Source organism: Nansenia antarctica (assembly GCF_963989245.1).
Source record: "Nansenia antarctica genome assembly, chromosome: 4".
NCBI classification, from domain to species: domain Eukaryota; kingdom Metazoa; phylum Chordata; class Actinopteri; order Argentiniformes; family Microstomatidae; genus Nansenia; species Nansenia antarctica.
This window is the reverse complement of record NC_137689.1, coordinates 45,709,200-45,733,301: the sequence shown is the minus strand read 5'-3', so window position 1 is coordinate 45,733,301 and position 24,102 is coordinate 45,709,200.

Below are 24,102 nucleotides of genomic sequence, written 5' to 3'. Positions count from 1 at the left end.
AACTTATTCTTTAAGTAAAACGCCTTTCACCAAAAGCAATGAACTCCCTCTGCTGGTGAAGACGAGTAAGGTCTTGAGGCGGTCAACACAATAGTTTAGAATCACAATCTCAACTGATACTGCTAGTGAAGCCCCTTAAATCTCCTTAAATCATGGTCAATGTGGATATGTCAAAGAGTTCAGCTATAGCCTCCCCTCCTCTTCCTTTTGATCCATTGTATGCTGAGGTGCTCTTAGTGTAGGTCTAAGGAGGTCTAGGAGTCCAACCTGGATCATGTTTCTGACAACAATGTGTGCAGCAGCCTGGAAGTGTGGGCGGGGGGGTGGAGAGTGTGTGGAAGTGTGGGGGGGGGGGGGGTGGAGAGTGTGTGGAAGTGTGGGGGGTGTGGAGAGTGTGTGGAAGTGTGGGGGGGTGTGGAGAATCTCTGTCTGCAGTAGGTCTTCTCCTGGTCTGTCTGTCTGCAGTAGGTCTTCTCCTGGTCTGTCTGTCTGTCTGTCTGCAGTAGGTCTTCTCCTGGTCTGTCTGTCTGTCTGTCTGTCTGCAGTAGGTCTTCTCCTGGTCTGTCTGTCTGTCTGCAGTAGGTCTTCTCCTAGTCTGTCTGTCTGCAGTAGGTCTTCTCCTGGTCTGTCTGTCTGTCTGTCTGCAGTAGGTCTTCTCCTAGTCTGTCTGTCTGCAGTAGGTCTTCTCCTAGTCTGTCTGTCATACATACCCCGGACCAGTGAAATTCCATGGAATCTACTGGGAAGGCTCGTATGTGTAAAAGGGGTTATTGTCTGCAGTAGGTCTTCTCCTGGGGACAGTTTGGGTTTGGCTGCTCTGCAGAGGCCTCTGTAGAGAGAGCTGCATCACTGTACATCTAACATGCTGTCATACCATACACAGAGGGAGAGAGAGAGAGAGGGACAGGGGGAGGGAGAGAGAGAGAGAGGGAGGGAGGGGGGGATAGGGAGAGAGAGGAGAGAGAGGGAGGTGGACAGACAGACAGACAGACCAACATACTGTACATACTCACATAGGGAGAGGGACAAAACGGAGAGAGAGAGAGAGATGGGGAGGGGGGGAGAAAGAGAGAGAGAGAGAGATGGGGAGGGGGGAAGAGAGAGAGAGAGAGAGAGAGAGAGAGAGAGAGAGAGAGAGAGAGAGAGAGAGAGAGAATGGGGGTTAATGGGAAGGAAGCCAAAACATTGTAGCAATTTCAGGGTCCGTTTGATGGTCATGGCCACTTTTAGGAAAACAAACGTGTAAAAGAACACCCACCGTTTTTTTTCTATACTGTACATATTTTACTGTATTACAGTAAGGGTCAGAGAGAGAGAGAGAGAGAGGGAGCGAGGGAGGCAGAGGGGGGGGAGAGAGAGAGGGAGGGAGGGAGGGGAGAGAGAGAGGGAGGGAGGGAGAGAGAGAGAGAGAGAGAGAGAGAGAGAGAGAGAGAGAGAGAGGGAGGGAGGGAGAGAGAGAGGGAGGGAGGGAGAGAGAGAACATGAAAAAGACAGAGAAAAAGAGAGTACCCCTATCCACTGTGGGTGTTATGGAGAACAGAGGTGGGGGGGGGGGGGGGAGGGGGGAGAGAGAGGAGAGAGGTTGGGGGGGGGAGAGGTGGTCGGAGGCAGCAGTACTCCCACTGTCTGGAGAGCCTCTCCTGGGAAGCATCATCACAGTTGGGGGGGGGGGGGGGGTCAGAAACACTGAGGCATTCAAGACCTGCCAAGCCCAGCGCCACCGCCAAACTCCAACCCCTCTCCAACACTTCCAACCCATGACGATAGAAGGTTCATGAACAGTGGAAAGAGGGGGGACATCTAGTCCAAATGATTGATGGAGAAGCTTCCCTTCTTCCCTCCTCCATCTCCATGTCCTTTTTTCACCAGATTTCCTCATTCTTGACTTCACAGGAATGTGTTATGCCCCTGGTTTTACTCTCAAAGGAGGGAGCCAGCCTACCATTGGGGCGGGGCGGGGGGGGGGGGGGGGGCTGGGGAGGAGGAGGTAGGAGGTGGAGGGCAGGGGTTCACTTGGGGAGAAGAGAGGGGGGTGTGGGGGTCAGAGGGGAGGGGAGGGGGGTCTTTGTAGTGGTAGTGCCCTCTGTTTTAACTGAGATTAGGAGCTGACCTGTTCTCTGTCCCTGTAAGACCATCAGGCTCTCAGAAGTGCCCAGTCCCATTCCTGAGCCCTGAGAACAGCCCTGACAACCGCCCTGACAACCACCCTGACAACCGCCCTTACAACCGCCCTGACAACCACCCTGACAACTGCCCTGACAACCGCCCTGACAACCACCCTGACAACCGCCCTGACAACCGCCCTGACAACAACCCTGACAACCGCCCTGACAACCGCCCTGAGAACAACCCTGACAACCACCCTGACAACCACCCTGACAACCACCATGACAACCATCCTGACAACCGCCCTGACAACCACCATGACATCCACCCTGAGAATAGTCCTGACAACAGAGAACAACCCTGACAACCGCCCCGACAACCACCCTGACAACAGCCCTGACAACCACCCTGACAACCACCCTGACAACCGCCCTGACAACCACCATGACAACCACCCTGACAACCACCCTGACAACCACCCTGACAACAGCCCTGACAACCACCATGACATCCACCCTGACAACCACCCTGACAACTGCCCTGACAAATGTCCTGAACAGCCCTAACAACAGCCCTGACAACCACCCTGACAACCACCCTGACAACCACCCTGGCAACCACCCTGACAACCGCCCTGAACAGCCCTGACAACAGCCCTGAGCAGCATTCTACTGACCGAGGAGGGTGATGGAGAGAGATGGATGTTTGACTCCTGCTCCCTCCCTCCCTCCCTCCCTCCCTCCCTCCCACTGATAACCTCCTCGTTCCTTCCGCCTCTCAGGGAGGTGCCAGGTCTAACATCCTGCCTTGTCTCTCCCTCATCCCTCTCTCTCCTCGTATACCCCTTCATCCTCTTTTCCTCCATTCTTTCCCTTCCATTTCCATCAGGGGAGGGTAGAAATCGGAGGACGGGCTCAATGGAACGGGATGAGGAATGGAATTCCCGGACCCATCCCACATGTGTTTGATACCGTTCCAGATACCCTCCCTTATTCCATTCCACGCATTTACAGTGAGCCCGTCCTCCGATTTCTACCTCCATCAGCCTACACTGATTTCCATCCTATTTCCTCCAGAAGATGCTGTACTGTTACAGCTTAACACTAGAACATGCCTAGAACGTGCCTTTTTTACCTACTATAAGAGCCGCCTCGGGGGTCAAATTACTATAGTCTTTACAATGGTAAGCTGCTATTTACACACAACGACCACCAGCCTCCTACACAGAAAAACTGCAAAATAGCTTTAAACTAGCTTATCCTGATCCTACTGGGTGTAGGAACACATCTAGGAAAAGTCATGAACGGAGGGTCCTGAAATTTGATCGAGTGCAAAGATATGTATAAAAAATTACTCACAGGGTCAAATGACCCCACCCATGGCTGTTCTAGTGTTAACAAACCTTGTCGGGATCCGCTGACTGATGCCCCACAAGAACAATGAGCCAGAGTTTCCAAACGAGCGAGTCCAGACCCATTACACTCCGATTTAGATCGGCTTCCCAACCTCTCGGTCTTGCTTATACCTGTTCAAAGAAGATATGAACCTGTGTGTACCGTGATAAGATCTGTTATTCAAAAACTCAGTCCCAACAGTATTATTAGGGTATTAAAACCCTCTGGTCGGTAACTGTAGATTTGATTAGCGGGATACAGGCAGGTTTTTGGGATCTGCCAAAGACATCACAGTCTACACCAATGTGCACAGTGGAGCGGCGTTGTAACATTGATCGCTGGAGTTTGTGTTTCTCCTTTTTTGATGACCTTTGAGAGGATGCCCAGACCTGTCAGAACTCCGGGATACAGTTCCTACCCTCTGCAGCAGAGCCAGGGAGAGAGCAGCGGAGCCAAGGAAGAGAAGTCTCACTTGCGTAAGATCGCATACATACTTCAACCGTTACAGATCAATCTATTGGTTGCTACTGACACCGAGTCTGCAACACATACAGTAGAACTGCTGCACAGGCCTTTTTCCTTCTAGGTGGTGATGTTTTATGCCGAGGCACATTCCAAAGTGCGGTAAGATAAACTCTTGCCAGATTAGGGTGCATTGGGTCATTAACAGAAGAGCATTTTCTATTGGCGGGAGGGATTATCTCAGGGCTCCCCCTCTCTACCCACTCTAACATTTGACTCCCTCTGTGTAATCCCTGTGAAGGGTAAGATTACCAAACATCAGAAAACTAGCTAATTGAGAAGGACACTGCCTGCCTAACTCTTGCCTAAATACACTGAAAACACACACCACACACCACACACCACACAACCTCACATTCCCACCCCTCCCCTCTCCTTTCATCTCTCGTATTCACTGTCTGATTCCTGTTGCACACATGAGTGTGAGGGTCTGCAGAGCACATGGAGAACTGTGAGGTCCTGAGGGGGTGCTGGGCTGGAGCTGGGTTGGTGCTAGGGGACAGGTGTGGACCCACTGGCTAGGGAGTTGTTAAAGGGATGACACACATACACACACATACACGCACACACACACACAGGCACGCTCACACACACACACACACACACACACACACACACAGAAACACACAAACCACACACACACATACACACACACACACACACACACACACACACACACTGCTGAGAAAAGTTTATGTTCTCATTTAATGACTCACAGACTTGTTGATATCTTCGCTTTTAGAAACTCTTTGTTTGCTGATTTATAGTGCATGTTTTGATGAAACAAATGGACTTCTGCATTGCCAATGAAACACAACCTGAGATGAACTGAGACTGAGATGAATGGGGGGATAGACGATGAGAGATAAAGCAGAGTGAAACATTATAAAGATTTGACAGTGTCATTTTTACAGTGTCCAGTCAAACCAAATGAAAAGTTTGAACCAGAGTAACTCAAAATCAACCATTTGTAAATGCTGATTATTATGGCTAGAAGAATGGAACAATCATACTTTGTGGTTTGCTCTGCCAACAAAATACAAATACAAATACTGAAAAAAACTGATGCTAAATCTAGTTCCATGCTAAATCTAGTTCCATGCTAAATCTAGTTCCATGCTAAATCTAGTTCCATGCTAAATCTAGTTCCATACTAAATCTAGTTCCATCATGCTAAATCTAGATCCATGGCAAATCTAGTTCCATGGCAAATCTAGTTCCATGGCAAATCTAGTTCCATGGCAAATCTAGTTCCATGCTAAATCTAGTTCCATGGCAAATCTAGTTTCGTGGTAACGTTCCTTCCTCCTGAAAACCTCTCGCTCAATGACCTCCTGTAGGGAAAAAATAGTGCGGGTGTTTATTTTTCAAATCTGGACGGAGTGTTTGTGCAGATCCCCTTGGATAACAGAGGCAGGCCCTGCCAAGAGTCGACGGGACCGGGAATGAGAGAGCGCGTGTTGGGATGTGCCCTCTCAGCTTTCAGGCTTTCCGTGTTTTTTCACATTGTCTGTTCTATCAAAGGAAACCCAAATCCCTCTCTCTCTCTGTGTCTTATCTCGGCCTGCAAGAGGGCCTGTGCTTCGTCAGGGGCCACAGCCTCATTCCCCCCGCCCCCCCTCCCCCCTCTCCCTAGGGGACCGGAGGAAGGGCCCTGATCCTGGAACATAATGAACACCGCTTGGCCCCTCCAACATCAAGGAAAACACGGCAAAACTTAGGACAGAAGCCCCGAAACAGCAGAAAACGCAGGTCCTTTGTTTGGCAGATTTACATGGCCTCATCCCGGGCCAGAGAGAGGACCAGGGAGGCAGGGAGATTTCCAGTGCAGCCAAGCGGGGGTCCATGTCCCCTAGCTGATCCTGGTTTATCTCTCCGTTCACCTGCCGCAGGGGAGCTGATTAACCCACAGGCCACGCATTTACCCAGTTTGACATTATTTTCAGTCCTGTACTGTAACAGGATTAATTACCACTTACTACTTGTTACCTTTATCTTTACCTTGTCTTTTCCTCCCTGGTAATCTAATATCAGGGTTGTTCACTCCGTCGTAATAGATGATATGTGGAAGATGTATCATCGGTAGCGTGCACCTTATTTTAATGTTCTAAATAAACATAGTTCAAGGTTTTTAAATGATTAATAGCCATAACACATAGCGGCCTTGTTATGACATCTTCATGACTCTTAATTGTTTATTTTACGCAACACTTTCAATACTTGTTGACTGCTTGTAAGACACAGAATAGTATAGATTCAGCACCATATACATCCCTACACTGGCTCCCCATCAAATATATAATACATTTCAAAATTCTGGTCATCACTTTCAGAGCCCTCCATGGTCAGGCACCTGCTTATATCTGTGACCTACTGTGTCCTTACAGCCCCAGTAGGTCTCTCAGGTCCTCTGACCAGGGTTTGTTGGTTGTCCCCCGTGCCAGACTGAAGACCAATTGTGATAGAGCATTCCAAACCGTGGCCCCCAGGCTTTGGAATGCTCTGCCCTGGGATCTTAGATCAGCTGGCTCGGTCGAGGTTTTTAAAAAACAGCTAAAGACTGTTTTGTTTAGACAGGCTTTTGGATAGCCCCAAGGGCTTGTCTCTCTGTGTCTTGTTGATGCTGTTGTTCACCTGTTGTCTGTTATTTGTTTTTATTTTCACTTGTTTTGCCTGTTTTAACCTGCTGTGGCTTTCGCTCTTGTATTATGTTTTATTGTGTGTTTTTTTTCCTTTATGTAAAGCACTTTGTGACCCTTGGTCTGCGAAAGGTGCTCTATAAATACATTTGACATACTTACTTACTTACTTAGGCCTACTTACTGTAGGCCGAGCTTCTTGTTCTGGGCATTAAGCTTTCTCTGTCAATCAGATCTTCTTAGACTGTCTGCACGCACCGAAAGTCTCAAACAAGTGTATTGCGGTTGTAATGATTTGGTACAAATCAAAAAAATCGCAAGTCAAAGAAGAAACATGCTCATCAGGGCAGCAGGGGCAAAAAGGTCAAGTGCCCGGTCTTGGGAACAGGGAACAGCCCACACACGGCTCTGCCCCTTTTCACTCCTGACCAGGTGAAAAGCCCTGATGTGCGCCACTCCTCCAAGGCCAAAAAGCCCAGAGACTGGTAGGAGTCCATCCAAGTTGTGGACCCCAACAACCCCACTGCCATCAGGTTAATCCTGAAGAGGGTTCGAGGTCCCCAGCTATCCCAGCAGGCCACACAGTGCCCGGGCCTGTCCCAGAATGCTCTGCAGCAGAAGCACATGGAGAGCAGTACCAGTCAGGTGCAACTCAGTCTTTCCTACAACCTGAAAGGGCAGGCAATGCTAGCCGATGGTACCCCCACCAAGGGGACTGGCAGGAGGAAGCACAAGAGAGCAGCCAGCCAGCGAGAAGGAGACGTCAGCAGCTCAGCCAAACGCTCCCGCAGTAGCCAGCCTAGCAAGACAGAGAAGAGACATGCTCTTTACTCACAATGTACTCTCACATTCATACCCATGGACATAGACCGACCCGAGAATGGAGTATATGTGACACTCTATCATCCTCACTCATTTGCTCACACTCACGTCTGCCGTCCCCACACACACACACACACACACACACACACACACACACACACACACACACACACACACACACACACACACACACACACAAAACACACACCAGTGCCACCACTGCACACATCCATTCCCTACTCCACCACTCTTTACACATGACCCCCCACCCTCCTATTCCTCTTTTTTTTCCAGCATATAAAATGTTTTGGGGGGTATTTTCAATATAGTTTGTGGCTTTCTATTTCTATCTCTGTACAATATCCTCCTGACCCTCTTGGACTCGCAGTAACGCATCAGTCCTGCAGAGAAAGGACTTTAGGGTCCTTTAAAGGCCTGGCTGATTACTACAAAATAAGTTATGTAGGGGTGCTTAGGTGGCGTAGTGGATTAAGCGCTGACCATGTACCGTAGAGGTCCCGGTTCGATTCCAACCGCGGACATATCCTGCATGTCATCCCTTCTCTCTCTCTCACCCATCCTTCCTGTTATAATCTCTACTGTCTGTCATTAAAAGGAATAATATGAGTGGGACTGCCCCACTCAGAAAAATAATTTCTCAAAAAGGTAAGTTCTGTAGTATGGTAAGAGCATTGGCATCTTCGATCCATACTTCACATGCACGCAATGACATTACACACATTCCTACCATCCATAAGAAACCTTTTAAAAACAGTTTATGTGACAGGGTCTAGTGAAAAAGTCTCCAAGTAGGGCAATAGATATGCTCATTTGTGTTGAATTTGAAACCTCAAACCAAATACCGCTGTGAATCAAAACAGACGTGTTTGCTACCATTGCGGTAGCAGCTAAGAAAGAACGTCACTATGAACATCTAACTGCATGTTTAGCGCATCACAACAGGCGGATAGAATATCAACATGCTAAAAACACATAACTACACATAATTAGATGATTACACAGTCCTTGCTTTGGAACACGTCCTAAAACGTAAGTTTGTTTACAAGCCATATATCACTTACCCAGTAGCCTGAAGCAGGATGACAGACGATACAGTGAATACAATTCACAAATGATAAGTATTTAGTGATCCTAAAACTGTTGTTTGTTATATTGAGTGGGCTCTTCAACACTTAAACTTTTATAATATGAAAAGAAACTGAAAACCCATATTTAAAATATAATAATTATAATAATATTAAAAATATAATAATTAAATATATATATAATAATTAAAAGAATCTTTTTATTCATTTGCACGACTTGAGAATTGCCGGCATGCAGACCTTTTGACCAGACCGTGTCACATATCACCTGCTTTTCCTCTTTCTCCATCTCTATCTCCTTTTTCACTTCCACATCTATTGTTATGTCTATACATTTCAATCCCAGCTAGTGTGCCAGAGAGAGTCTGAGGGGGCACATTTGGTTTCTATAAAGCAGACATCTCTCCCTCTCACTCTTAAAATAGAAAGACATTATCGGAAGTACCAGAGGGGGAAATAAAGCCCAGGATGAAGCAGCATGTCATGGGTTGGGCAACTTGATCGTTACGAAATCAAACAAGAGCACCTGACCTTACAATAGTAACAAAATCAACAAAACAGAGTCAGTAACGTCAAACAACATGTGATTCCCATTGCCCCCCAAAAGCCTGATCAAGTCCCGTGCACTAGGATGGAGTAGGTTGTGAATGGGTCAACTCCACAGACATGCTCACACTGCTACGGATGGCAGTCTGTCAGCAGTCACCTACATCAGACCTCAGACAAGGAGGTGCCAAAACAGCCCATCAATGAAAGCTGCTGAGTCATTCTGAGGTCAGTGTGCTTAGCGAATGCCTGCTCTAGTATCTGACTGGTGCTTTTGGATATGGCACTTCTCAATGTCTCACTTCTCAATGTCTCACTTCTCAATGTCTCAATGTCTCACATCTCAATGTCTCACTTCTCAATGTCTCACTTCTCAATGTCTCAATGTCTCACATCTCAATGTCTCACTTCTCAATGTCTCAATGTCTCACTTCTCAATGTCTCACTTCTCAATGTCTCAATGTCTCACTTTTCACACTAAAGACCATTCATTCATTCTCAATGTCTCACTTCTCACTTGTCAATGTCTCACTTCTCAATGTCTCAATATCTCAATGTCTCACTTCTTAATGTCTCACTTGTCAATGTCTCACTTCTCAATGTCTCAATGTCTCACTTCTCAATGTCTCACTTCTCAATGTCTCACTTCTCAATGTCTCAATGTCTCACATCTCAATGTCTCACTTCTCAATGTCTCAATGTCTCACTTCTCAATGTCTCACTTCTCAATGTCTCAATGTCTCACTTTTCACACTAAAGACCATTCATTCATTCTCAATGTCTCACTTCTCACTTCTCAATGTCTCACTTCTCAATGTCTCAATGTCTCACTTCTCAATGTCTCACTTCTCAATGTCTCAATGTCTCAATGTCTCACTTCTCAATGTCTCAATGTCTCACTTCTCAATGTCTCAATGTCTCACTTCTCACACTAAAGACCATTCATTCATTCTCAATGTCTCACTTCTCACTTGTCAATGTCTCACTTCTCAATGTCTCAATATCTCAATGTCTCACTTCTTAATGTCTCACTTGTCAATGTCTCACTTCTCAATGTCTCAATGTCTCACTTCTTAATGTCTCACTTCTCAATGTCTCAATGTCTCACTTCTCAATGTCTCACTTCTCAATGTCTCAATGTCTCACTTCTCAATGTCTCATATCTCAATGTTCGATCTCGAGGCAATAAGACTTTTGTTATTAACAAACTCATTTCTGAACATAACAATGACTGCATGTTTTTAACGGAAACCTGGTTACAGGACCCTCCTTTCAGGACTTTTCCTAGATATGTGTGTTCTACCACCCAGTATCCTTACTTTTTCAAAATCACATTGGCTGTCTAGTGTTAATAGGATAAAGCAAAACTGACTTTGGATCAGTGCTTACGTGCAACATCCTCCAAGTCCAAGGCCACCCGAGAAGATAACAGCGATGATGATGGGAGGGACTGTCAACGTTGTGGTTGGTGACAGAGAGGAGTGGTTAGGGAGGGGAGGACGTTGGTGGCATGGCCCTGATCACAGAGAGACAGGAGAGAAACAGAGGGACACGCACTGAGATCAGATGTCAGCCCCGTCCTTTCTCTCACTTTGTTGATTGACGGCCACCCCCCCCCCACCTAGTAACAGCAGTGATGCAAATGAGTGTTCTGAAGAATACATTTACATTTTTGCCATTTAGCAGACGCCTTATTCCAAAGCGACTTACAATCGATACATTTGACTAAGCAAGTGAATCATCAATCCACCAGTCGTAGCAGGAAGAGTAATCCAGCTCAGGCCCGAGGCCATTTGGCAGTCTCAGTGTTTTTTTTTTTTTTAATAGACACTGGAGAACAGAGAAACAGTACAAGGGGGGAAGTTTTAGAGGAAGAAGCGGGTGTCTCTGGAGACGCAGTGCTGGGGGGTAGTAGAGGTCTCAGGAGGAGCAGTTAAGGTGTAACCTGAAGAGATGAGTCTTCAGTCTCCGACGGAAGATGGGTAGTGACTCTGCAGTTCTGACAGCCGTGGGAAGCTCATTCCACCAGCGGGGAGCCAGTGTAGTGAAGATCAACTCTCACTCACAGCATTTCTGCTGATGCACACAAAATCACACACATGCACCTATACATACAGTCTCCATGTGAATCCCTGAATCCTGGCAAAGGGCAGAAGTCGGAGGAAAAACAGTCAAGAAAACAATGTATTCCACGTATGAACTCATCAGAGAACATAACAGCCACGTCTGCCAACTCAGCTCATTCTGTGGACATGGGAAAGCTTACCAGGGTTTGTGAACCAGATAAAACAAACACTTACACTCATCCTATTTATATATGTATATGTACAGTACCAGTCCAAAGTTTGGACCCACTTTCCCATTGACTGGTACTGTAGTATAAGCATTATAAATGTGTCCCATTGACTGGTACTGTAGTATAAGCATTATAAATGAAAGTCCTCCTAACCCATTCCAACTGTAATCACACATGACGTGAAGCCAAACATTCTCTCCCCTCCTCAGTCTCTCTCTCTCTTTCACACGCACACACACACACACACACACACACACACACACACACACACACACACACACACACACACACACACACCCAAACCCCCACAGCATATTCTTGTTTGATTTGCCAGACCCGTCTTCGCATGGGGTGGAACTAACACATTACCCAGAGTTCCAGCGTGATGTGTTATTAAAAATGATTTACTACGCTATTTATTGATCCAACCTTTATTTAAACCAGGAACCAAGTCCCATTGAGATATACAATCTGTTTTCCAAGGGAGACCTGGCCATGGAGACAGACCTGGTCATCAAGGCACAATCATTCCTATTCCAAGTCCTAATATGAAAAACAACCTCCCTTCTGTCCAGTATTAAACTGTCTTGGTTTGCAAGTTGATTCTCTGTCTTTTGCAAGTCCTTCTTTGTTATCACTGAGTCTGCCTCCCCTCCTGTGTGGGGGGTATGGCTACAGTTGGCTGCTTTGTGTCAATCTGCAACAGTTCCGTTCTGCAACAGTCATCAGAAAATCAGATGATTTATTTTAAATCTATGCAAGCAGACACTTGATGACACAATAGAATAACACTTGTATGTATGCACATTCTTATTCATAAACACACTCCGATTTATTTCAACACACACACACGCACGCATGCACGCACGCACACACACACGCACACACACACACACACACGCACACACACACCCACAGTCAGGTTCTTTTCCATAAGCACTCTCTTTAAGGCATGGTACCAGCATAGTATTGCAACATTGCATCTGATCCTCAGCCAACAATATCAAAGTACAGTAAGTGTACTGGAAAGTATTTTCAATCCAGTAAATCTATCAGCCTGAACCTCAGTCCCTGGGACATGTGGTACATGTGCAGCTAATAAGACATCTTTGACAATAAATTCCCTCTCAGATACATACACCTTGTGAAAATAATCGAACGAAACATTGGACAGTAGACTGGGGCAGTCCCACTCATATTTTTCATTTTATTGGACAGATACAGTGAAGACAGACAGGAAAGTAAGGAGAAAAGGGCATGTCAGCAGGGCATGGGTCGTATTTAAACCCATGCCTACATGGGCATATGTGTGCAATTTGGACCGCGGTGCCAGACCACTGGACCACCCCAGGCCACGTACAGTAGACTTTCGTTCATCAGGGGCACAGACTTCACATCTCAGAGACACATGGAACCATTCAGAACAAACCTTATGTCCAGGTGATGCTGCACATGTTGCTGCTGTACAAATGCATATTGCATTTATGTTGATGTAATATGATCTGTGTGTTCTGACTTCTCCTCAAACCATTATATAATAACTGATATGCAGTATATGTATCTTATATCTTATACAGGCCTATATCTATTTTTGCTTAAACGTGGACTGTGCAGCAAGGTCCATTACGGTACTATTCCGCCCTCTTCTGGACATTATTGAAAATGATTGACTACTGATTTGTACTACTGATTTTTGTATTTAAAAAAAATGTTGCTTGCAACATAAAGAAACAAATCTACCTCATAATGAGCAAGCATCAGCATCACTGAGCAGTGCACCAGGTGGTGCTGCCGTTCACTAACTGTTAGAGACCTTGGAGAGACCACAACCTCTCAGGAAGACAAACCACTGCAGTACTGGGGGGTTAACAAAATGCAGTTTCCCACTCTGGCCCAAATGTCATGCAGATACCTCTCAGAATCATGCAGTAGTGTGGAAAGTGAAAGGCTGTTTAGCTCAATGTCACATATGTAACACATTCTAATGCTTTGGTCCTCATGTCTGGATCCGATGTAATGATCTGACTTTTCTTTCTAAAAATGTAAATACATTTCCGCGTTGTTGAAAATCAATGACACATCTTGTTTTGTGAGCCTGATAACAATGTAAAGTAGTGTTATAGTTAACAAGGTAGCAGGGGGATTACTCACCCAATCCATTTCATTGCAGTTTTTTGGTTTGATCCATTTCGTTGCAGTATTTTGGCTTGACTAGCGAGTTTGTGTTGTGATTCTCAACAACATTGAAACGTAGTTCCTGGTTTCAAAAGAAAGGTCTAGACATTTTGATTGGTTGCCGACATGCGGAGCAAATGATCAGCCTGTGTCACATATTGTAGATGAAAACAGAAAAGATCTCCTCTGAGACTGTTTCGAGAGCAAAGGGAGGCCCTACCCAGTATTAGTATAGTGTTCCTAATGAAGTGCTCAGTGAGTGTATATTCATGACTGTTCTGTTTCTATGTGCAGGTGGAGAAGAAGAAAGAGCCAGCCTCCCTCCCTCTCTGGCCTCGTCAGAGGAAATCCAAGCCCTCAAGTAAGGAGACTGGGAGCAGAAACCAACTACCTGCATCCCTCCCTCAGATACCTGAAGTTCCTAACCCTCTCTCTATTAGCCACCCTATAACACATTAAAACAGCTGCCAAGATTTGTATGTATATTTTTTTTAATATGACAATAAAGGACCTTTTGTAGTGTGTGTGTGTGTGTGTGTGTGTGTGTGTGTATGTGTGTATGTGTGTGTGTGTGTGTGTGTGTGTGTGTGTGTGTGTGTGTGTGTGTGTGTGTGTGTGTGTACACTTGGAGATGAGTAGCTACACAGGGAGGACACCTTTTAAAGCAAAGCATTTTTTTAATGCATCTGCACATTACACAATGTAGCCTGGAGGACGATAGTACAAATGACCCATAGCTGACAGGTCAAACTTAAGGAGACTCTTTTGCCAGTAATAAAATACATCTTCTCCATGTAAAATAGGTCTCTATTGTATAAAAAGGGTAGAAGAAAATAATAATCACAATGACAATTAGAGAAGAGGCCATATTTACAGTACAAGACAGGAGGGAAAAACCTGTTAATTTATAGCCATAAAAAGAACCTTTTACAACTTCAGTACCAAACATAGGTCTCAATATCTAGGTAATGTGCAAGTACAGTAAGATCCCCCAAACATGACTTGTATCTCAAAGGCAACAAGCAGATAGACAGTAGTACAGCAGGGCGGAGATAGACACCTGAGAGGGAGATTGACAGGTCCACTAGGTAGCAGGAAAGGCAGTGTGTGTGGACGGTTGGACAGGCAGGTCTAGTAGCTGCAGTGGAAGGAGGCATCACTGTGCCTGGCAGGGTTCAGGACAGGCGTGCTCACTCCCTCTGGAAGGACTCCTGCAGACCCAAGGCTCACTGGCCATTGACCGGGACCTCCTGCAGAGAGAAGGACACACAGCCCATCAGTTTACCATTGACCTCCTGCAGAGAGAAGGACACACAGCCCATCAGTTAACCATTGACCTCCAGCAGAGAGAAGGACACACAGCCCATCAGTTTACCACACATGGAGAGATGACAACTAGCACAGGACAACAACTATCCATGCGTTGTCATTGTCATTCCATGACAGGAGGAATACCACTCAAACCACATGTGACTGTTTCCTCCAATCAAACAGTTCTGCTAGGGGAACGAGGCATGCATGTGGGCCAGGAGCTTCCAGTCTGTTTCATGCAAACCAGTCAGGAACGCACGGAACAAACAAACCAAGTCATGCATCAGAACACCCCAGCCCTGCCGCCTCACACACCAACCTTCCTCTGCTCCTCCAGAGAGGCCTTTCAGGCCAAAGAGGGTAGAATAATTTATCTGAGATTTGTTAACAGGAAAAACAGAAAGTGAGAGAAGAAAGATGAGAGCATGTTAATAGAGGGGAGAAGGCTGCTCTGACGAGGACTATCTGAGGGCTGCTGCTACTGGAGGTGTCTCAACAGCAACTGACAGATCCAGGAGACCCACCTCGAGATTCCCTCTGGCCTTCTTCAGCACTCCGTGGGTTAACAACACTAGATTAAACAACAACAACAACAACATCAGAAACAGAAACAGAACCATACTGAACAGACTGGCCTCAGTTACTAACCCATCAATCCAATTGTAAGCATGTATGTTTAGAGTGAAGTGAGTGTCCAGTATGAGGTCTTACGCTGGTCGATGATGACCCTCTCCATGCCCTCCTTGAGCTGGTTGGTGCTGCGGAGGCGTTTGACGGCTCCACTCAGCATCCTCTCCTGCTGGGACAGCCTGCTCTTCAGACGGGAGATCTCACTGTTCAGCAGCTCATCCTGCCAGAGAGAAGAGGAACCATGGCTGAGGCTCTACAGCATGGGACTGGAATATGGAACCAAGTCACAGCAGAGTTGGGGCCCAATCCCAATTCACCCCTTGGCCCTCCATTTTATCCCCACGTGTAGGGTAGGGTGTCTCAATTCTTGTTTGCATGTAGGGGTAGGGCCAAGTGCTAGGGCTACATAACCCTCCAAACTGAGTTTCTTTCAGATACACACTCCGAACAGAGTTACAAACAGAGTGTTGTGCGAAATCCCAGAATGCCTTGCGAATCATCTGCAAGATACTGGAGATCGCACTAGCAACAAAAGAAAGTCACAAATGTAATTATTTTCGATTTTAAAAATCGTATCGTATTATCTTAGTTTAATGTCATTTAAGTGTACCGGTATTATAGACATTTTCATTATAACAAGCATACAAAGAAATGCTAGTATTCTGCTATGTATCTCTAAAGTGACTAAAGTCAGCCGCAAAGTTGTTGCGTTTGTTACCTCTCCTCTAATATCAGACTGGCAGGGTAGGAGCAGGGTTGTTACCACTCCTCTAATATCAGACTGGCAGGGTAGGAGCAGGGTTCTTACCTCTCCTCTAATATCAGACTGGCAGGGTAGGAGCAGGGTTGTTACCACTCCTCTAATATCAGACTGGCAGGGTAGGAGCAGGGTTGTTACCACTCCTCTAATATCAGACTGGCAGGGTAGGAGCAGGGTTGTTACCACTCCTCTAATATCAGACTGGCAGGGTAGGAGCAGGGTTGTTACCACTCCTCTAATATCAGTGCAGACTGGCTACCAGTCTCTCCTCATCCCCTGGACGTTATTTAACTGTTACTCTCCTCATCCCCTGGACGTTATTTGGGGACGTAACCAGTGTTCGAGTTATGTGGGAGCCAATGGGAGCTGAGCTCCCATAAGGAAGGTCTGAGCTCCCATGAAAGTAGTAAAATCATACATCTGTGGGGGTCGCTAATAATACATTACCACAACCATTATTTGATTTAAAAAAAAGTCAATATAATGAATATTATTTATATTTATTTATATGATAAATATTCTGAAATAAACACGTTTTCCAAAAGAACTACGCGCACCAGCATTAATCTCCTGTGAATGACAGTATGCCTTTGACTGCCTGCACTTTACCACCAAGACACTATGGGGCGCAGTAGAATATTGTGCAACAGCAGAATATGATCGTTGAGAGCTTGCGAACGTGAAAACACAATTATTGAGAAGAAAACATTCAGTAGCTAGCTATCATGCCGCCCAAAAAAGGCCACTGCTGCCAACCGAGTCGACAAGCCTGGAAAGTTTCGGGTTTTCATCCAAGAAACCAAACTTGAATTCAGCTGCACCTGTTATGACACCTAACGTTGAAATAGCAGAGCTCAAACAAAAGCAAGTGCTTCCGAAGAAAGTAGCAGAACTCACCTCCAGTATGTATAAGCCAAGGAGACAACTAGTTCGTTCAGGGCAGCCTATACTGTCGCTAAAGAAAGGATGCCTTATACAAAACTGAATCCAATTATGAAACTTAATGAGATGAATGGCGCGACAGTTGGCCCCTGCTCACCGATCCGATCATTCATGTGCCCAGATTGTAGAGCACATTGCACAAGAGATGAAAAACAAATTCATTTCTAATGTCAAATCACTTGATTCTCGTAGTAGCATAACATTAGATGAAAGCACAATTCATGGACGAGCATACATGATTATTTATGTCAGGTGCGATGTCACTGGAAATGGAGATGTGGACAATGTGTCGTGCTAACAGGGAAAGTGAATGGACTGTATAGCAAAAACAAATAAATTATTGGCCAAGATACCTGTGACTATCGCTTATAGCTGTTGTTTCATGTGGTGCTGTTGAAGTAGTGAAATGAGTAGCCTATGGCTAATTAAAACTCGTAAGTCCCATCGCTGTGTGGGCATGATTCGCGCGTGCATGAGAACATTTCGCACTGTTATTTTGGAGACCCCCACAAAGCTCAGCTTATAACTCGAACCCTGGACGTAACAGACAGCATGAAACTTAAGTTTCATTTAGGTGTGTACTACCTTGCTGTCTGAGTCCTGTAGGTGTGTACTACCCTGCTGTCTGAGTCCTGTAGGTGTGTACTACCCTGCTGTCTGAGTCCTGTAGGTGTGTACTACCCTGCTGTCTGAGTCCTGTAGGTGTGTACTACCCTGCTGTCTGAGTCCTGTAGGTGTGTACTACCCACCCTGCTGTCTGACCCCTGCTGGCTCAGTGAGTGGAGGCAGTCCTGTAGGTGTGCGTCCATGTGGCGGGTGAGCCTCCTGCCCTCGGAGATCTGCTTGCGGAGGGCGTTGTGGTCCTCGATCAGACCCAGGACATGGCACCCGGTCCGGTTGGCCCAGAGGCGGAGGCCGGGCACCAGGTGGGAGGGCGTGTCCGCGAAACTGTCCCCAGAACCCCTGAGAACACTGTCCCCAGAACCACTGAGAACACTGCACTGAGACACACCGTCCAGATCCACCTGGACCTGGCGCTTCACATCTGAGAGAGACAGAGAGAGAGACAGAGAGAGAGAGAGAGACAGAGAGAGAAACAGGGAGAGAGAAACACAGAGAGAGAGAGACAAAGAGACAGAGAGTGAGTCAGACACAGAGAGAGAGAGAGAGAGAGATAGACAGAGAGAGAGAGTCAGAGAGAGACAGAGAGAGAGAGAGATAGACAGAGAGAGAGAGTCAGAGAGAGACAGAGAGAGAGAGACAGAGAGTCACAGAGAGAGACAGAGAGATAGACAGAGAGAGAGAGAGACAGCGACAGAGAGACAGAGAGAGACAAAGAGAGAGACAGTGACAGAGAGACAGAGAGAGAGAGAGAGAGAGAGAGAGAGAGAGAGACACAGACAGAGAGAGACAGAGAGACGGACACACCCTGTTATTCCACCCTCAAACACCCTAAACACTGTCATAATAAACACTGTCATAGTAAACACTGTCATAATAAACACTGTCATAGTAAACACTGTCATAATAAACATTGTCATAGTAAACACTGTCATAGTAAACACTGTCATAATAAACACTGTCATAATAAACACTGTCATAGTAAACACTGTCATAGTAAACACTGTCATAATAAACACTGTCATAATAAACACTGTCATAGTAAACACTGTCATAATAAACACTGTCATAATAAACACTGTCATAGTAAACACTGTCATAATAAACACTGTCATAATAAACACTGTCATAATAAACACTGTCATAGTAAACACTGTCATAGTAAACACTGTCATAGTAAACACTGTCATAATAAACACTGTCATAATAAACACTGTCATAGTAAACACTGTCATAGTAAACACTGTCATAGTAAACACTGTCATAATAAACACTGTCATAGTAAACACTGTCATAGTAAACACTGTCATAATAAACACTGTCATAGTAAACACTGTCATAATAAACACTGTCATAGTAAACACTGTCATAGTAAACACTGTCATAATAAACACTGTCATAGTAAACACTGTCATAATAAACACTGTCATAGTAAACACTGTCATAGTAAACACTGTCATAATAAACACTGTCATAATAAACACTGTCATAGTAAACACTGTCATAGTAAACACTGTCATAATAAACACTGTCATAATAAACACTGTCATAGTAAACACTGTCATAATAAACACTGTCATAATAAACACTTGGAATGATTAGCTGATTAGTCTCAGCTGACCTTAGGGGCCTTGCTGGAATATAGGGTGGGAGAAGATCAGGGGGGTATTCCACGAAGCTCAATAAAGTTCTAAGCCTCGATAAAGTTTTAAGCCTCGAAAATGTTAGCTTGCGTTCGGTGCCATCAATGTGGCTCAAATAATTCGCTGCTTGGTTGAGCTCCTTCTGAGTCAGATATAATTAGCCTGCTCGCGACCAGGCTAAAACACAGGCTATAGTGAGACGTGAGTCAAAAAAGGCTCACAGGCGGAAACTAAACCCCGAACGACAGTTCCTCATGTGTCTTTTAGGAAATATTAGTTCCCACTTCACACGAGATGGATAGATTAGATAGTTTGACTGTGTGATAGATAGATAATTTGATATTTTGAAAGTGTGATCGATCGATAGATAGTTTGATTGTGTGATAGATAACTTGATATTTTGAAAGTGTGATAGATAGATCGATAGATCAATAAAGAAAAGAGTGTAAAAAAAAAAGTAATTGTGTCAACTTGTATTGCTGTCATCACAGCGGTCTGGCTGGCCTAGTGGTTAAGGCAGCCGACTGGAGTTCCAAAGGTTGCGTGTTCGAGACTTCACTAAGTCATTCTTTTTTTTTCTTTTTTTTTTACATTTAACCAAAGATTTCATGCAAAGGCTTCAAACACCATTGTAATCGTGTCAGTTCTTGTAAATTAGCCTGCACCATCATTTTATAGCCTACATACTTTTTTAGATGAGATTTTAGATTAGATTCAGACAACGAAATGCAGTAAAAGTGCGTCTGAAGAGGGATTTGAACCACCGATATAAAATGACGAATAAATCCTGTGGCAGCGGTCGATACCACTAGGCCATTGTGGCGATATGACGGTTTGTAGCCTGCTGCGGATATCACCACAGTAGTAATATTCATTTATTAAAATATGAACATATAACAATAACTGGGGCTAGTATGACCTACGCATTTAATCGGTCAGCAATTTCTTGCCAAACCATTTCCCTCGCCTTGTTAATTGCGGCAGTATTGCACTATTTTACATCTTATTTTTCCGTCTTCATAAAAATCAATAATTCGGAATGCTGCGCAAATGTAGTACCCCTGCAGAGTGGAGTATCTTCATTTCGACAGATCGATTCTTCTGGGCTGCGTATGTCTGTGTGCACGCGCCCATATCGAAGATTTGTAAGCCTGTCTTCTGTGAACACTGATGACACAAGGCTGATCCTCGTTCGAGGAATCACCTGAGGCTTGAATTACAATCTCGAGTTGCCTGAGCGCCGCATTTATTTATAGCGCCGCTATACTGATCCACCTTTAGTGGAATGGCCCCCTGATATGTTTGATCTGATATTTTGTGATTTGTATGCAATTAGGAGGATTTTGAATTCAATTCTCTAAGAGACTGGTAGCCAGTGTAGAGATCTCAGGATTGGTGTAATGTGTTCAAACCTCTTTGTTTTTGTTAGGACCCTAGCTGCGGCATTTTGGATGAGCTGCAATTTACGAACAGCTCCGTTAGATAAGCCTGTTAGTAGACCATTACAATAATCAAGTCTACTCCAAAACGAATGCATGGATGAGTTTTTCAAGGTCTTGCTTGGACATGAAGCCTCACATTCTTGTTATGTTTTTCAGGTGATAGTAGGCTGATTTAGTTAGAGTTTATGTGGCTGTTGAAGTTTAGATCAGAGTCTTGAATTACACCAAGATTTCTGACCTGTTTTTTAGTTTGAAGAGAGAGAGAATCAAGTTTTGCACAGACCTTCGATCTTTTTTGTGTCATCCAGGCGTTTATTTGCTCAATGCAATTACAGAAATGGTCAATGGGACTTAAGTCGTTCGGTGAGAGGGCTATGTAAATTTGAGTGTCATCCGCATAGTTGTGGTAGGCAATGTTGTTCTTTTTTATGATGTGTCCCAATGGAAGCATGTAGAGATTGAATAGCAGGGGGCCAAGGACTGACCCTTGGGGAACCCCATATGTCATTTTAATTTGGTCAGATACAAAGTTGCCAATGGAGATATAGTAGCTTCTGTCCTGTAGGTAGGATCTAAAGCAGTTTAGGGCAGTGCCCGAAAGTCCTACCCAGGTTTTTAGTCTATCTATTAGAATGTCGTGGTCTACTACAGTGTCAAAGGCAGGGTATCACGAATGTCATTAAGGACCTTAATAAGGCCTTAATAAGGTGTGTGGTGTGTGTAGAGTGTGTGGTGTGTGTAGAGTGTGAGGTGTGTGTAGTGTTACCTGAGGAGCTCCTCTCTGCTGAAGGTCATTGTGTCCTGCAGGTGTGTGTTGTCCTGGCTGCTTCTCTCCAGTCTGTCCTGCAGGTGGCGCTGCTCCTGCGAGAGAGAGAGAGAGAGAGAGAGAGATGGATGGATGGATGGATGGATGGATAAAAAGGTGTAAAACAGGTAATCAGCTTGCATCAACAGAGAGTGGTTGACTTTAATTTAATGTTTATGTTTTGGCCAATTAACAGAAGCCTTCATGCAAATCGATTTACAATACATCTGTCTAAGTAAGTGAATCATTTATCCATCAGTAATCAAAAGAAATAATAATCTATGCCAAATCCAGGGTCCAGTTACAATGCTAGAAGAACATAACTTACTAGTCAGAAAGGCTTCAAACACCATTGTAGTTAAATTAGCCTACACCATCATTTTAAACATATTTTTTTTGATTAGATTCAACTTTATTGTTATTGCAGAGTACAAGCATCAGACAACGAAATGCAGTAAAAAGTGTATGTATGTGTGAGTGTGAGTGTGAGTGTGAGTGTGGGGTCTGGTTCTGTCCCCAGAGGAAGCGCAGCTCGCTGGTCAGCTGACCCTGCTCCTCCGTACCCTGGATGAAGATGTTGGTCGCTGCTCCGTAAACACAACAGACACACACACACACCTCAGTGTCTCAGCAGCCTTCAACAACAACCACACGTCTCTGTGTGAGAACAAGTGTTTCCACCTCAGACCAGTTTCTTTCCTCTCACCAGTTTGTTGTTTGTTGTGTGTGTGTGTGTGTGTGTGTGTGTGTGTGTGTGTGTGTGAGGGTGTGTGTGTGTGTGTGTGTACCTGGGTCTCTCTCCACCTCCGCCAGTTTTCTCTCCAGCTGCTCTCTCAGTCGCTCGTTGGTGTGGATGGTCTCCTCCAGGCGCTGCCTCAGAGCTCGGATCTCCAACAGGTGTTCTAACAGCAGGTCTGACGCACAACACAACAGGTGTTCTAACAGCAGGTCTGACACACAACACAACAGGTGTTCTAACAGCAGGTCTGACACACAACACCACCGTAGTCTTCAATAGTCACACTAACAACACACACACCAGGTCAACACACACACACACACACACACACACACACACACACACATACACACACACACACACACACGACAGGAGTAGTATTCAAACATAGTCACACTAACAACACACACACACACACACACACCAGGTCAACACACTCCACCTGGTGGTCAGTTAAGCCCCAGACCCACATACAACAGAAGACTCCCCCTGGTGGTTAGCTCTGTACCTGGGTTCATGGTGCATAGTTGGGCTGTGTCCTGCTGAGAGGCTGGGTTTCCCTCTCCTCTCTAGCCCTCCTTCTCTGGCGTGGGCCCAGCCTGACCCAGACCCTGACCCCCCCCCCTGGTTCTGGTTCTGCTGAGTGGTGGTGGTGGTTTGGACCAGGATGGATGGGTGCAGGTCCAGCTCAGTGCGCAGGGTGGTGGTCAGCTCCTCGCTGCAATTCAGCTGCTCCTGCAGACGTCCGTTCTCCCTCTGCAGGCCCTGCAGCGGCCCCCCACTCCCCCCGCCTCCAGACACGGCCACATCCTCAGTCCTGCCCGGGGCAGAGCCCGGCCCCCCGCTGGCGTCTTTCACTCCTGTATGGACCGAGAGAGCAGTGAAGAAGCAGAACCTCACAACAAAGTCATCCTTCACGCCAGCCAACCATCACCGTACCCTGGTCTGCGTCTCTCATGGCTTCAGATGCCTTCTTCCACCGCCTCCGAGCGACGCTGTCCTGCGCTTTCTCCTCTTTTAAATCCATCGTCTTAAGAGTTAACGCTGTCTAAGAGATGGTTAACCTAGCCTCACCTAGCGGCTGTCTATTAAGAGTTAACGCTGTCTAAGCCATGGTTAATCTAGCCTAACACTGTCTAAGCAATGGTTAACCCTTGTGTGGTGTTCACTTTTTGGACCCTTTCGTACTCTTCGGGTCAAGTTGACCCGGGACATCATTGGGGTTTTGAAAGCACTTTTCCTGACACGGTGCTCCTAGTCCCAATGGTGACCCGTACAAGGGAGTATGCTCAGGGTGCAAGATAGCCCCAAAATAGCCCATAATATTAAAGAGCGCCTCCTGTGGGCACAAACAGGTACTGTACCCATTAATGCACAATAGGTACTGTGTTCACATTCAAAAGTGTATATTTTGTTCTGGTGGACCTAGGGGGCTGCCCTTTGGAGGGGCTGGAGCAGAGGGTGCCTAATTATAACCCTCAAAGTGTCAGACCCCTGGGAATAGGTGGGGCCGAACGGCAGCATGATGAGTGGAGGCGTTTTTACGCACATGATGCTCCTAACTTCCACTAAACAAAATCCACTATAATAAAGACTTGGTTGT